Raw genomic sequence first — 17,434 nt, forward strand, 5'->3', positions numbered from 1 at the left:
GATGCCATAATCTTTGTTTTTTGAATGTTGAGTTCAGCTTTTTCACTCTCCTCTTTCACTTTCATCAAGAGGCTTTATAGCTCCCCTTTGCTTTTTACCGTAAAGAGTGATATCATCTGCATATTTGAGGTTATTGATATTTCTCCTGGCAATCTTGATTCCAGCGTGTGCTTCATCCAGCCCAGCATTTCACATGATGTACTCTGCAATAATTTAAATAAGCAAAGTGACAACATACAACCTTGACATACTCCTTTCCCAATTGGATCCAGTCTGTTGTTCCATGTCCAGTTCTAAATGTTGCTTCTTGACCTGCATACACATTTCTTAGTGGCAGGTAAGGTGGTCTGGTATTCCCATCTCTTGAAGAGTTTTTCACAGTTTGTTGTGATCCACACAGTCAAAGGCTTTAGCATAGTCAATGAAGCAGAAGTAGATGATTTTCTGCAATTCTCTTGCTATTTCTATGATCCAATAGATGTTGGCAATTTGATCTCTATTCCTCTCCCTTTTATAAATCCAACTTGAACATCTGGAAGTTCTCAGTTCACCTACTGTTGAAGCCTAACTTGGAGAATTTTGAGCATTACTTTGCTAGCATGTGAGATGAGTGCAATTGTGTGGTAGTTTGAACATCCTTTGGCATTGCCTTTCTTTGGGATTGGAATGAAAACTGACCTTCTCCAGTCCTGTGGCCACTGCTGAGTTTTCCAAATTTGCTGGCATTTTGAGTGCAGCACTTCCACAGCATCATCTCTTAGGATTTGAAACAGCTGAACTGGACTTCCATCACCTCCACTAGTTTTGTTTGTAGTGATGCTTCCTAAGGCCCACTTGACTTCACACTCCAGGATGTCTGGCTCTAGGTGAGTGATCACGCCATCGTGATTATCTGGGTCATGAAGATCTTTTTTGTATAGTTCTTCTGTGTATTCTGGGCTTCCCTGGTGGCTCAGAGGTTAAGGCATCTGCCTGCAACGTGGGAAACCTTGGTTCAGTCCCTGGGTCGGGAAGATCCCCTGGAGAAGGAAATGGCAACCCACTCCAGTATTCTTGTCTGCAGAATCCCATGGAGGGAGGAGCCTGGTAGGCTACAGTCCACGGGGTCGCCGAGTCGGACACGACTGAGCGGCTTCACTGACTCACTCACTCACTTACTCTGTGTGTTCTAGACACCTCTCCTCAACATCTTCTGCTTCTCTCAGGGCCATACCATTTCTGTCCTTTACTGAGCCCATTTTTTCATGAAACGTTCCCTTGGTATCTCTAATTTTCTTGAAGAGATCTCTAGTCTTTCCCATTCTGTTGTTTTCCTCTATTTCTTTGCACTGTTCACTGAGGAAGGCTTTCTTATCTCTCCTTGCTATTCTTTGGAACTCTGCATCCAGATGAATCTATCTTTCCTTTCCTCCTTTGCCTTTTGCTTCTTTTGTTTTTTTAGGTATTTGTAAGGTCTCTTCAGAGAACCATTTTGCCTTCTTGCTTTTCTTTTCCTTAGGGACGGTTTTGATCACCGCCTCCTGTACAATGTTATGAACCTCCACCTATGGTTCTTCAGACACTGTCATCACGTCTAATCCCATGAATCTGCTTGTCACTTCCACTGTATAATCATAAGGGATTTGATTCAGGTCTGAATGGTCTAATGGCTTTACCTACTTTCTTCAATTTAAAGTCTGAGTTTGGCATTAAGGAGTTCTTGATCAGAGCCACAGTCAGCTCCCAATCTTGTTTTTGCTGACTGTATAGAGTTTCTCCATCTTCAACTGCAAAGAATATAATCAGTCTGATTTTGATATTTACCATCTGCTGATGTACATGTATAAAGTTGTCTCTTGTGTTGTTGGAAGAGGGTGTTTGCTATGACCAGTGCATTCTCTTGGCAAAACTCTGTTAGCCTTTGCCCTGCTTCAGTTTGTACTCCAAAGCCAAACTTCCCTGTTACTCAAGGTATCTCTTGACTTCCTACTTTTGCATTCCAGTCCCCTATGATGAAAAGGACATCTTTTTTTGGTGTTAGTTCTAGAAGTTCTTGTAGGTCTTCATAGAACCATTTAGCTTCTTTGGCATTAGTGGTTAGGACATAGACTTGGATTACTGTGATACTGAATGGTTTGCTTGGAAAACAGAGATCATTTTGTTGTTTTTGTGATTACACCCAAGGGCTGCATTTTGGACTCTTATGTTCACTATGAGGGCTACTGCATTTCTTCTAAGGGATTCTTGCCCACAGCGGTAGATATAATGGTCATCAGAATTAAATTTGCCCATTGTGGTCCATTTTAGTCCACTGATTCCTAAAATGTTGATGTTTACTCTTACCATCTCCTGTTTGACTTCCAATTTACCTTGATTCATGAACCTAACATTCCAGGTTCTTATGCTATATTGCTCTTTACAGCACTGGACTTTAGTTTCACCACCAGACACATCCAGAACTGGGCATTGTTTCCACTTTGACTCAGCCTCTTCACTCCTTCTGGAAATATTTCTCTGCTCTTTTCCGGTAGCATATTGAGCACCTACCAACCTGGGGAGTTCATCTTTTGTGTCATATCTTTTTGCCTGTACATACTGTACATTGGGTTCACGAGGCAAGAATGCTGAAATGGTTTACCATTCCCTTCGCCACTGGACCATGTTTTGTTATAACTCTCCACTGTGGCCTATCTGTCTTGTGTGGCCCTTCATGGCCTGGCTCATAGTTTCATTGAGTTAGACAAGGCTGTGATCCATTTGATCAGTTTGGTTCATTTTCTGTGATTGTGGTTTTCATTCTGTCTGCCCTCTGATGGATAAGGATGAGGCTTGTGGAAGCTTTCTTATGGGAGGGACTGGCCAAGGGCTTCCCAGGTGGCACTAGAGGTGAAGATCTTGCCTGCCAAAGCAGGAAACTAAAGAGACTCGAGTTCAATCTCTGGGTTGGGAAGATCTGGAGAAGGGAATGGCAAACCACTCCAGTATTCTTGCCTGGAGAATCCTATGGACAGAGGAGCCTGGTCGACTACAAGTCCATGGGGTAAAGACAAGACTGAAGCAACTTAGCATGGCCTTGGGGGAATCTGGGTCTTGCTCTGCTGGGTGGGGCCATGCTCAGTAAATTTTTAATCCAATTTTTTGCTAATGGGTGAGGCTGTGTTCCTTCCCTGTAGTTTGACCTGAGGTCAAGTTTGATAGGGGTAATGGCAGGACTTCCCTGGTGGCTCAGACAGTAAAGTGTCTGCCTGCAATGTGGGAAACCTGGTTTCGATCCCTGGGTCGGGAAGATCCCCTGGAGAAGGAAATGGCAACTCACTTCAGTGTTCCTGCCTAGAAAATCCCATGGATGGAGGAACCTGGTAGGCTATAGTCCATGAGGTTGCTAAGAGTCAGACACGACTGAGTTTTTTCTTTTTTTAATGGCAGCAATGGCAACCTCCTTCAAAAGGACTTATGCCAGCATACATGGCACCCAGGACTGTTGTATTCTGTGCCCCTGACTCCAAGGCAGGCCACTGTTGACCCACGCCTCTGCCAGAGAATCCTGGACACTCACAGGCAGTCTAGCTCAGATTCTTGTGGCATCACTGCTCCTTTCTCTTGGGTTCTGGTGTGCACAAGGTTTTGCTTGTGTGTGTTTTGTAGTGCTGGGTTAAAGTGATCAAGGCACCAGCACAAGGGCCTTGCCAGTGTTGGCTCTGGGGTATGCTGTGAGCAATGGTAGGCAAACAGCCTCAGTCTGCCTGAAGTCTGGGGGATAACTGGACGAAGTAGCCTCACATTCAGGAAAAGGTGTATTGTGAATCACATAAAACTTCTCCATTTATCCATAATCAGGCTTTATACATATCAGGCTCTTTCTCTGCACAAATCCCAGGTGGAGCCAAGAGCTTCAGTGAAAAGTGTTAGTTGCCCAGTTGTGTCCCACTGTTTGTGACCCCTTGGACTGTAGCCCACCAGCCTCCTCTGTCCATGGGATTCTCCAGGCAAGAATACTGGAGTGGGTGGCCATTTTCTTCTCCAGGGGATTTTCCTGACCCAGGGATCGAACCCGAGTCTCCTGTATTGCAGGCAGATTCTTTACCATCAGAGCCACCAGGGGCTTCACGGGCAGATGCTAACTCTCTTCCCTTCCACCTGTCAAGTGTTCATTTGGGAGGAGTTTTCAGGGCTCAGATTTTGGTGGCCTTGCTTTGACAGGAGAACCCACACCCTGCTGTGGTTTTCTGCCCACCTCCCTGGCTCTTGGGGAGGTGACAGGCTCTTCCCGGGGCCTGTTCTGTATCTGTCTTTCAGTGATGACGGGAGCGCTACAGTCCTTTGGATGACAGGCCACGTTGGCTTTGGTTCTGCCCCTGGCACTGATGAGTTGAGTGCATTCCTTTCTGGCTCTCCTAGAGATGCTGTGTGGGACAGTCAGGCAGAACCAACCCATCGGGGTGAATCGAGGGGGACGAAGTGCGGAATGTGCTGAGCTCTGCACTTGCATGCAGCGGGGACTGGGCTGGAGGATGGTGGGGAGGGGGCTGGGAGTCTTTGGGGGAGGCGGCCAAGATGGGAGTGGGCACAGTGCAGCAGAGGAGGACTCTGGGGGAGTCATTTCTCAGGCGCCTCTGAGCGATGGTCTCAGAGCCTTGCTTGGCAGAATCTGTCACTTCCCTCGATCTCACCACATGGCAGTGCTGGTCTCCAGGGCCTGCGCATAGCTAACAAGAAACACTTGTCTGGCATTCATGCTTGCAAATAACTTTCCTGTGTAAGCTCTCAGGATGGTGAGTCCTGAGAGGGGTCTGGCCTCATCTGTGGTTGTTTCGTTTCCATATCGTAGCCGTGGTTGATTCCAATGCCTACTATGTATGATGATAACACCAGACACAAACATTTGGATTGCATTTTCCATTCAATGTGTTTTTTGACTTCCATTAGCTAATTCATATCCAATCCTGGATCTTATTCTTTCATTTTTCAGAAGAGAATCTAAAGTTTAGCAAAGCACACAAACATACATTATTTATTCATTAGGCTATGAAAATAATAGTATGACCTACCAAAGGATAATATGTCTGCACTCTAAGCACTTATATTCCTTTGATTCCCAGAGCACTGGGGGGTAGGCATTATTATTGCTCTCAGTTGACTGTTGTGAAAATTGGGGTGCAGGGTGGCTCGCAATATGCCCAAACTCAGACAGTTACTAAGATGAAGCAGGATTTGAACTCAGGGAACCTGGCTTCATAAACTGTAGCTTCAACCCTATGCATTCTGCATCCCTACACAGTGGGTATTCCCAGTGCTAAATTCCACACCCTTATTTCATCTCTATCACAGTACCTTTCTATGCCAAGCAATTTTATAAGGAAAATGACATTGTTTCTGCTTCTAGTTTGGGTGGGGGAGTAAGGTGTGAACCAAGAGACTTTTCAGGGCAGAGGGCCATATGTACTAAGCAGAGGTCAAGGGGAACTCTGAGTGACCATGAAGAATGGTCCAGGAGACTTATTTCCTGTTGTGTTCATAGCCCCTTCCCTGTGGATCTTACCCACGCTGGCTTCCCAGCCCCAAACTCTCTCATAAATGGAGCAGCCCTTGCAACTGTCCTCGGTTAGTCATTTTGACCCCGGATTTGAGGGTTTGGGGACCCTCTGGGAAATTTCTCTTAGAAAATTTCCACCATATGAAGCATGGCTGGTAAACACAGAGGTCGTTGGCAAGCAAACTGCTTCAAAGAAATATCCTAAACTGTCCTGTTCCAGGTGCCTGAAGATGGAGACCCTTTGGGTTTTAGCTTTCCTTTTACTGGTTTCTTGGATTTGGAAGGATCATATCTTGCTGCCAGTTCTAGGAGCTGCTTTTTCTTTTCTCTCTTTTCTTTTACAGAAAAGTAAGATTTATTGGTGGGTGTGAGTAAGGAAGGAACAAGGCAATTAGGGATATATTTGACCCCCCCTTGACCCCCCAGGCATCCAGGATGAGTTGCTTTCCTGTCACCATAATTTCAAATTCATCTGCATTAAATTTAGTAAGTCTCCCCCTCTTGGAGATATGAATCTTCTGGTGGCTAGGGAAACTTGAACTTGGCCCTGTGAGGGGCCTCAGTCACATGCTCCTTGTCTTACAGCTTGGTGCAGATGGACATTATGATTTAGACAATGAGGACCCTGGCCACTGTGTCCTGGGGTTTTCCAAAGGCATGCTGCATACCTGTCTGGACCTTAGATTGAGAACAGTGTGCCAGACATAAATGTCCACTGGAAATGACTGTCTCCAAGGTCCCTTAAAGCCATCCCTACAGATAGCAGCCACCAAGGAGGCTGCTCTTTGCAGCCGTGGCACGTGGGCCCCCATGGGGAAAAGAGGTCAGTTGGCTTAACTGACTGCAAATAGGTGCTCCCTTTTCTAATCCTGGATTGAACCCAGAACTCAATGGTTGTTTTCTCTCAGCCACTAGCCCAAATTTAGCCTTGACTACTGCCTTCCTTCGGGCATCATTTTCTAGATTGAAATGCTATTTTTGCCTATATTTTGAAAACTCCATATTGGAATATGTAGGTCTGGCACATAATGATCTAAAATATATGAAATTAGAGATGTCTTCAATTTCTTAAACATTTAGAGACTACCACACCACCACCATAATTTTTCTGGAATCCCTACAATCTGGTTACTATAATCATATTTTTCTTTCATCAGCCATTCAAGAGACTCTGTTTCCTTCATTGACATCCTGTCCTCTTTCTGTCCTTGCCCACCCTGAGTCTATGCCCTTGTCATTACAGCTTGAAACTCCTGGACACTTGGCCAATAAATACTTTATGTGGGTATTTAGAGGACATTTGTTTATTTAGTGCAAATCTTAAAATTATTAAGTCCTTTCTCCTCCAACACAATTGGCATATAATTTGTTTGGATATTTGATATTTGGGAAATAAGTTACAAGAACTTCTGTTTCTCACTCACTGGTGATGATCTTGATAGTCTTGCTTTGTGTTCTTATGGCAAGAAAGTTGTCGCTTTTGCTTACATATTTGTATCACCAAGTAATATAAAGCCATTTCATGTCATGTTTCCTTAGCATTTAATTCTTAACCTTTATGTAGGTTTTATTGACTGTGTTAGAGTTATTTGGGGTTTCCCTGGTAGCTTCGATGGTAAAGAATCTGCCTGCAGTGCAGGAGACCTGGGTTCGGTTCCTGGCTTGGGAAGATCCCCTAGAGAAGGAAATGGCTACACAATCCAGTATTCTTGCCTGGAGAATTCTATGGACAGAGGATCCTGGCAAGCTACAGTCCATGGGGTCTCAAGGAGTTGGATACGACTTAGCGACTAACACTAGAGTTATTTGTTTTCATGTCTGTTTCTCCTACAAATGTAAGTTTTCCATTATTAGGAATCCTTCCTCATCTATCTTTGCATATTCAGTCCAAGCATGGTTCTGGGGACAAAAAACGTGTCCAAAGAAGTGATATAAAAAAAAATCAGATTGATGTCTTTAATTTGTTTCATAAATGATCCATTGCTATCACTCACTGAATCATAACTGTATATTTATGTCTCCTCTACCAAACTTTATGTTTTTGGCTTGGGTCATTTAGTACAAACAATAGATTAAAATGAACAATTATGTGCCTCCAAGTTGGATATTTCTAGAAACATACAACCTACCAAGACTGAATCATAATGAAACAGAAAATCTGAACAGACCAATTACTTTGTAAGGAGATTGAATCAATATAAATCTCTCAAAAAACAAGTCTAGTACCAGATGGCCTCACTGATGAATTCTACTAAACATTTAAAGAATTAAAAACAGCACTTCTCAAACTCTTTCAAAAAATTGAAGAAGAAACAATGTTTACAAACTTATGAGGCCAGTATTATCCAGATACCAAAACCAGAATGTGATACTACAAGAAAAGATTACAGCCCAGTATTCCTGATGAACATAGATGCAAAAATCCTCAACAAAATGTTTACAAACCAAATTTAACAATATACTGAAAAGATCGTACAGCATGATCAAGTGAGATTTATCCACAAATCAATCAATGTGATACATCACAGCACAATGAAGGATAAAAACCATATGATCATCTCAATAGATGCAGAAAAAGCATTCAACAAATCAACATTCAATTGTGATCAAAACTCTCAACAAATATGGGTATAGAGGATACATATATGTGGATATATATATGTGCCTCAACATAATAAAGGCCATATATGATAAGTTCATAACTAACATTATATTTGATGATGGAAAACTGAAAACTTTTCACTAAGATCAAGGATGCTCACACTTGCCTCTTCTATTCAACATAGTATTGGAAACAATAGACAGAGAAATCAGGCAAGAAAAAGAAATAATAGGCATCCAAATTGGAAAGGGAAAAATAACTATCACTATCTGCACATGATTTTATGTATAGAAAAGTCTAACGACTGCATCAGGAAACTGTTAGAACTAATAGGCAAATTCAGTAAAGTTGTAGGATAAAAATCAATGCACAAAAATTTGTTGCATTTCTATACGATACTAATGAACTATCAGAAAGAGAAGTTAAGAAACCAATCCCACTTACAATTGAATCAAGAAAAATAAAATACCTAAGAATAAATATAACCAAAGAGATGAAAGGCCTGTATATTGAAACTACAATAATGAAAGAAATTGAAGTTGGTGTTCAGTCTCTCAGTCATGTTTGACTCTTTGTGACCCCATGGATTGCAGAATGCCAGGCTTCCCTGTCCTTCACCATCTCACGGAGTTTGCTCAAACTCATCTCCATTGAGTTGGTGATGCCATCCAACCATCTCATCCTCTGTCGTCCCCTTCTCCTGCCTTCAATACTTCCCAGCATCAGGGTCTTTTCAAATGAGTCAGTTCTTCGCATCAGCTGGCCAAAGTATTGGAGTTTCAGCTTCAGCATCAGTCCTTCCAATGAATATTCAGGACTGTTTTTCTTTAGGATGGACTGGTTTGATATCCCTGCAGTCCAAAGGACTCTCAGGAGTCTTCTCCAACACCACAGTTCAGAAGCATTAATTCTTTTGTGTTCAGCTCTCTTTATGGTCCAACTCCCATATCAGTACATGACTACTGGAAAAACCACAGCTTTGACTATACAGACCTTTGTCAGCAAAGTAATAGCTCTGCCTATTAATATGTTCTCTAGGTTTGTCATAGCTTTTCTTCCAAAGAGTAAGTGTCTTTTAATTTTATGGCTGCAGTCATCATCCACAGTGATTCTGGAGCCCAAGAAAGTAAAGTCTGTCACTGTTTCCATTGTTTCCCTTTCTATTTGCCATGAAGTGATGGGACCAGATGCCATGATCTTAGTTTTTTGAATGTTGAATTTTAAGCCAACTTTTTCACCGTTCTCTTTCACCTTCATCAAGAAGCTCTTTAGTTCCTCTTTGCTTTCTGCCGTAAGGTGGTGTCATCTGCATATTTAATGTTACTGATATTTCTCCTGGCAATCTTGATTTCACCATGTGCTTCATCCAGTTCAGCATTTCACAAGCAAGTTAAATAAGCAGGGTGACAATATACAGGCTTGACACAGAGTCAATGAAGCAGAAGTAGAAGTTTTTCTGGAATTCCCTTGCTTTTTCTATGATCCAAGGGATGGTGGCAATTTGATCTCTGGTTCCTTTGTCTTTTTTAAATCCAGCTGGTATATCTGGAAGTTCTCAGTTCACGTACTTTTGAAGCCTAGCTTGGAGGACTTTGAGCATGACCTTGCTAGAGTGGAGTTGTGCAGTAGTTTGCATGTTCTTTGGCACTGCCCTTCTTTGGGATTGGAGTGAAAATTGACTTTTTCCAGTCCTGTGGCCACTGCTGAATTTTCCAAATTTGCTGGCATATTGAGTGGAGCACTTTAGCAGCATCACCTTTTTAAGCTTTGAAATAGCTCAGCTGGAATTCCATCAGCTGAGGGAACACAGCCCCACCCATAAGCAGAAAATTGGGTTAAAGATTTACTGAGCATGGCCTTGTCCACCAGAGTAAGACCCAGTTTTCCCCACAGCCAGTCCCTCCCATCAGGAAGCTTCCACAAGCCTCTTATCCTCATCAGAAGGCCGACAGAATGAAAACCAGAATCATAGAGAACTAACCAAATCGATCACGTGGATCACAGCCTTCGTCTAACTCAATGAAACTATGAGCCGTGCTGTGTGGGGCCACCCAAGACGGACGGGTTGTGGTGGAGAGTTCTGACAAAACGTGGTCCACTGGAGAAGGGAATGGGAAACCATTTCAGCAGTGCCTTGAGAACCACATGAACAGTATGAAAAGGCAAAAAGAAATTGAATATGATACAGATAAATGGAAAGATAGTCTGTACTCATGGATTAGAAGAATCATTGTTACAATGTCTATACCACCTAAAGGAATCTACAGATTCAATACAATCCCTATCCAATTCCAATGTTATTTTTCACAGAAATAAACAATCCTAAAAGTTACATGGAAACACAAAAGACCCCTCAAAGCCAAAACAAACTTCAGAAAGGACAAAATCGAAGGCATCATATGTCCAGATTTCAGACTATATTATGAAGCTATAGCAATTAAAACAGTAGTTACTGGCATAAAAAAAGACACATTAGATGATGGAACAGAATAGGAAGCTCAGAACTAAACCCATGCATATATGATCAAATAATTTACAACAAAGGAGCCAGGACTATACAGTGGGGAAAGGGTAGTCTTTTCAATAATTGATATGGGAAAACTGGACAGTCACATGCAAAAGATGGAAATTGGACTCCTGTCTTATACCATACACAAAAGTTAATTCCAAATGGATTAAAGACCTGAACATAAGACTGGAAACCAAAAAACTAAAAGAAAGCATAACCAGTGGTCTCATCTGTACAGGTTTTGGCAATGATGCTTTGGATCTGACACCCAAAAAAGAAGCAACAAAAGCAAAAATAAAGCAAGCAGGACTACATCAAATGAAAAAGCTTCTGCAGAGCAAAAGAAACAATCAACAAAATGGAAGGGAAATCTATCGAATGGCAGAAAATATTTGGAAGTCATATCTGATAAAAGATAATGTCCAAAAATATATATGTATAGAAGCAACCAAAGTGTCCATTGAGAGACAGATGGACAAGGAAGATTCACATATACATACATATATACACAATGGAATATTACTCAGCAAAGAAAAAGAGCAAAATCCTGTTATTTGTAATACCAAGGATGGACCTAGAGAGTATTATGCTAATTGAAATGTCAGACAGAAAATACATTAGATTTCACTTACATGAATCTAAAATATTTAAGGACAAGCATAACAAAAGTGGAACAGATTTATAGATACAGTAGATAAACCAGAGCAGAGGGGTTATGGAGATAAGTGAAACAGATGAAGGGTATTAAGAGGTACATGCTTCTAGCTATAAAATAAATGTCACAATATAGAGACTATAATCAATAATATTGTAACACTTTTTATTTTGTCAGATTATAATTAGACACATGATAATTTTGTAATACATAAAAATATTGAAATCACTGGTGTAAATCTGAAACTAATATAATATTGTAAGTCAAATATACTTCAATTAAAATATATAAAAAGCTCATGCAACTCAACAGGAAAAAACAAAAACAAAAAAACCAGAAACCAAACAAATAAAGATCTGATTAAAAAATGAGCTGAGGATCTGAATAGACATTTTTCCAAAGAAGACATACAGGTAACCAACATGAAAAGATGCTCAACATCATTTATTTTCAGAGAAGTGCAAATCAAAACCACATTGAGCTATCATCTTGAACCTGTCAGAACAGCTGTTTTCAAAAAGAAAAGAAATAAAAAGTGTAGGTGAATATGTGGAGAAAGCATGACCTTTGCACACTGTTGGACTATAAATTGGTGCACTCAATATGGAAGACACTATAGAAGTTCCTCAAAAAATTAAAAATGAAACCACTGTATGATCCAGCAAATCTGCTTCTCCGTATTTGCCTGAAGAAAATGAAAACACCAATTCAAAAGTATATATGCGCCCCTATGCTCATTGCAGTATTATTTACAACAGTCAAGATATAGAAATCACCTCCGTCCATTCGTGGATGAATGGATAAAGAGATTGAGGTGTATATATACAGTGGGCTGTTCACCAGCCATATAATAATAAAGTATTGCCATTTGTGTCAACACGGATGAAATTTGAGGGCAATATGCTAAGTGAAATTAGACAGAGAAAGAAAAATGCCATATGATCTCTGTAATGTGTGGAATCTAAACAAACAAACAAATCAAAACATAAAAACCAAGCTCACAGATCCAGAGAACAGATTGCTGATTGCCAGAGGTGGGACAGGGGTATGGTGGGGTAAGTGTGGAACAAATTGGTGAAGAGGGTCAAAAGGTAAAAAGAAAAAAAAAAAGTGTTTTCCCTAAAATGCAAAACTGTAGTCAGTTTCACTGTGTATCCTAGTTGCTCAGCTACACAAAGGCTGAATTTTCTTGTATGTAAAATAACATCTACCCCAAAGGTTGTCAACAGCATCAATTGAGAATCTGTATTGTATGTGAAAGTCTTTTGTGAACTGCATAAAACATTAAGATTAGCTGGGTGTTTATTTACATGTGCCTTTGTCCACACAGACTTTGTGAGTGATGGGGTTTCTGATGATCTTAGTAGGATGGTTAGGAGTTAATTTGTCAGAGAAGAGATGACTCAGTATGTGGCAAAAATGGTATGATGTGATAAAGAGCAATTAATTGAAACCAAATAAAATTAAAAGAGAAACATGAATGGCGCTTCTTTAAAAATAGTAATGCCCACAATTAATTTAAAGAAAATATTTTTTTCTTTAGCAATCTTGTGTTCTTCCCCTCCTTCCAAACCTGTGGTAATAAAACTATGTCGCATGGTCAAAAAAACTACTTTTACTCAAATTAATAACATCTAATAAAACACAGTCATAGAGGACCATACGCCAGGTACTGTCCTGAGATCTTGCAAGGGTTATCCCAACAGCCCCATTATTATCTTCACTTTTCCAAGAACTGAAGTAGTTTTCCCAAGCTGATGCCACTAAGTGGTGGAGCTGGGATCTGAGTGTATAGAATGAGCAGAGGCCAAGAACTTAGCCACACTGTTGTATTTCTTTTTGAGTAACTTACTTAACCAATCCTAATTAACCAAACCTAACCAATATCAATAACCTCAAATACACAAAGACACCACCTTTCTGGCAGAAAGTGAAGAGGAACTAAAGAGCCTCTTGATGAAAACAGTGACTGACTATTTTCTTGGGCTCCAAAATCACTGCCGTCATGAAATTAAAAGATGCTTGCTCCTTGGAAGAAAAGCTATGACCAACCTAGACAGCATATTAAAAGGCAGAGACATTACTTTGCTGACAAAAGTCTGTCTAATCAAAGCAAGCTACTGGTTTTTCCAGTAGTCATGTATGGATGTGAGTGTTGGACTACAAAGAAAGCTGAGTGCTGAAGAATTGATGCTTTTGAACTGTGGTGTTGGAGAAGACTCTTGAGAGTCCCTTGGACTGCCAGGAGGTCCAACCAGTCCATCCTAAAGGAAATCAGTCCTGAATATACATTGGAATGACTGATGCTGAAGCTGAAACTCCAATACTTTTGCCACCTGAAGTGAAGAACTGACTCATTGGGAAAGACCCTGATGCTGGGAAAGATTGAAGACAAGAGGAGAAGGGGACAACAGAGGATGAGATGGTTGGAAGGCATCACCAACTTGATGGATATGAGTTCGTGTGAGCTCTGGGAGTTGGTGATGGACAGGGAAGCCTGGTGTGCTGCCGTCCATGGGGTCGCAAAGAGTCAGACATGACTGAGAGACTGAACTGACTAACTTAACCAATCAGTGTCTACTGAGATCCTATATGATAGATGCTTCCACATTTACCTTGACGACAAGACTAAGAGATAAGTGTAATTATCAGCTTCATTTTTCAATTGAGGGAAATGAAACTCAGGTCAAATGACTAGTTCAAGGTCATACCACTAGTAAACGGAAGAGTATGAATTTAGAAAGGGCTTCCCCTGTGGCTTAGCAGTAAAGAATTGGCTGCAACGCAGGAGATGCAGGTTCGATCCCTGGGCTGGGAAGATCCCCTGTAGAAGGAAACGGCAACCCGCACCAGTATTCTTGCCAGACAAATCCCATGGACTGAGGAGTCTGGTAGACTACAGTCCATGGGGTCACAAAGTAGGACATGACTTAGTGACTAAACAACAGCAATGTGAATTTAGAAGCAGATGATTTGCTTTTTCCATCATGTCATGACAGGGTGCAAATCAATGAATTAATGCGAAGTTTCTGAGGCCTGTTTGTCATAATTCTCACTTAGCAAAACTGAGTTTAAAAGAAGGGGCTTTGGGAATTTCCTGGCATCCAGTGATGAGAAATTGATGCTCTTACTGCCGAGGGCCCAGGTTCAATCCCTGGTCAGGGAACTAAAATCTTGTAAGCCACAGTGCAGCAAAAATAAATAAATACATAAATAAATTAAGAGGTTTCGGAACTTGACAGACCTTGGTTTGAGTCCCAGTTCTGCCAATTTCTGGTTCTGAGACTTTGGTCAAGTTAAATGAACCTCTGCACTTCAGTTTCCTTATCAAGAAAATGAAGTTTATGTATGAAAATTTTATATGAGATTTGCACGAAAGCATTTGGTATGTGATAAAGCTCTATATAGATTAACTTATATTCACAAGGCTGGCAGATGACAACAGAGAGAGTCCAGTGGCAGAAGGAAGATTTGAACTTGCAACTCTGCTTGACTCCATGGACCCCTCTGTTTATCTGTTTCTTCAGGTGTTCTTTGACCTCCCATCACCACCTTACTTGATGGTTTAATTGGAGGATGAATGCCTCTTGCTGAAATAGCAAGTTTTGTTGATGGCTCCTTAATTGATTCTGAAGACAAAATATTTACTCTGGAACGAAATAGCTTTGGGTACAACGTCACCAGGTCAAAGGAAAGGGAATGTAGAATTGGGTCTGTTAGGACCTAATTAGGAACGTGTAGTCTGAGGGCCTTATCATCAGGTAAACCTCCAGTTTTTCTGAAAATAGCTGTTCAGAGAAACCCACAACTTTCGGAAGTTTGCAAAAGCCCAGATGTCTCCTAGGACAAGACAGATAAACAAAACAAAATTAAATAAAGAAAGAAAAACAGAAAGAACAAATATCCCCCTACTCCAACAAAACACATTCATTCTCATTTAAAGGCCGTCAAACAATGCCTGACCTTTACCCAGTTCTTTTTGTTACATGAATTTCGAATGCCTTGAATTCCCTGGATTCCGACCTTCTACAGAAGAAAGGTGAAGGCAGAATCAGCCTGCAAGGTGAATTTGGATTTCTGGGGGGAGGGCAATGTAGTGATCTAGAAGCTCTTCCCAGAAACCCTTGACTCCCTGGGGGTCAAGGTCACTTGCAGCTGCGTGGGTTTGGCCGTGGACCCCCCGGGGCTCTACTCTCTACCCCCTCCCCACTTCCCTTTGACAAAATCATGCCGTTCTTTCCCAAGTTAGGCAACGAGAATTTTCTTTTCCAGAACCGACTATGAAGCTAGGATACAATTACTCATATGGTTTAATTTAGAATGCAAAAATCTTTGAAAAATAGGTATTTTCAAAATAAGCGTTTTGGTCTGGAGCTCTGGTTCTCATTAACTTGGCTGAAGCCCTTGATGATAAGTTGGAACCGTTTAAACACCAGCTCACATGCCTGATCTCAGGTGTTCATAAACCCGCTGCCTTCCCTCGGGACCCTGGCCAGAGGCATCCTGACAGGCCCGCATGGAGACCTGTATTTCCCTCACTCCATCCGTGACTTTTGGGAGAGGGAGCTGAATGGTTTACTGTGATGTTTGGTAATCTCTGCCCACTCTGCTGAAGCGCACAGTGTAGGAATGACAGTCCTTGGGGTCTGGTTCTGCCTTCAAACCCTGGCATGAACCCCCTGCCAGAGTGTGCGTGGCCTCCCCTCTCCCCTCCTGACCAAGCCTCTGTGGCAGGGGCTTACCTTCACTGGGTTCACTGCACGTGAGTCTTGAAGAAAAAACTTTGGCTAAAGCTGAAGAGCCTTTCCAGCCCGATGGGAATGTATTAAATTTTATTAGAACAAGCCAAATGTAATCTCTATACCTCCTGTTAAACATAGAATGCATGGTACAAAAAGGCATTCCATAGGCATGTAAAATTATATGTTTGCTTTAAGACATGCCTTTTATCTACGATGTTCCAAGACCATGAAAAGCATTAACCGCTGGTTCTCAGGAATGACCTTCATTAGGGAGGAAGGCAAGAAACCTGGTAATTTTTTCCCTGCGGTTTCCCAGGAAAGGGATACTAGAGCCCTAAGCCTGCGAACATGCAGATTTCAGAGTCCAAAGCCCTGGATGCTGTGTGTGAGATTCACAGGCCTTCTCTTCCCTGGCACATGAGGAAAGGGTCTGCACTGGAAACCCAAAGCCTTAATCACGCTGGATAACCCCAGAAACTGTGACTCCACAGATCCTCTTTGATAAGACTTCTCTTCAAGACTCCAGAAGAGTCTCTCTGTAGTTCTCCATTTGGAAAATAACAAAAGATGTGGTGCTTTAATCTCCTTGTCTTGCTGATATTTCTTGGGACTCAACCTACTCAAGCCTACCATCAACTCAGCTGAGCCCCGTTTCCTTGGCCATTGCCCCCAGGGCCAAACCTCCACTCAGAGTCCCCCTCCCTCCTTCTATTATGCCCTCCTGGCCGCTTGATCCTCTATCCTTACCTTCTCAGTAAACGTTCCTTTCACCATCTGCTCAGCAGAAACGTGTTGTAGACCTGCCCTTAGCATTTCTCTGCTCTAAGCTCACAGTTCCTTACCTGCAATTCCTAACTTCAGAAAAGTGAAAGCATTCTATTTTTTATTTGGTGACAGAAACAGACGTGAACTGATGTGAATCTGTTCATCCTACTTACTGTTACTATTTATGCATTTGTCTGAAGAAATATTAGTGTGTTTGATTATGAAGTGCTTCCCAGGTATTACGTATTAACTGTATGTGTTCCATTATTCATTTCCTAAAATTTTAAGAATTCTGAATCCAGAAACACGTCTGGCCCAAGGGATCTGGATGAGGGATTGTAGACTCATACTTCCAAGATGTGATGTGAAAATTGCTCAGTCGTGTTCGACTTTTTGCAACCCCATGGACTGTAGCCCGCCAGGCTCCTCATTCCACGGGGTTCTCCAGGCAAGAATACTGGAGTGGGTTCCCATTCCCTCATCCAGGGAATCTTCCCGACCCAAGGATCAAACCCAGGTCTCTGGCGTTGTAGCCAGATTATTTACCCTCTGAGCTCCCAAGGAAGCCCATGCTCTGGCTCCGCAATGCCAGAGACCTGGGTTTGATCCCTGGGTCGGGAAGATTCCCTGGAGGAGGGAATGGGCACCC

The 17,434-nt window shown here is 41.8% G+C and overlaps 1 pseudogene; it reads right to left on the reverse strand.

Annotated features, from left to right (window-relative positions):
- Positions 1-6,235: 6,235 nt before the first annotated feature.
- Positions 6,236-6,359, reverse strand: LOC129560578 (small nucleolar RNA SNORA70; annotated as a pseudogene).
- Between the last annotated feature and the right edge of the window lie 11,075 nt (positions 6,360-17,434).

Source organism: Moschus berezovskii, chromosome 16, assembly GCF_049115385.1.
Source record: "Moschus berezovskii isolate FMDL1 chromosome 16, NW_MosBer_1.0, whole genome shotgun sequence".
NCBI lineage: Eukaryota > Metazoa > Chordata > Mammalia > Artiodactyla > Moschidae > Moschus > Moschus berezovskii.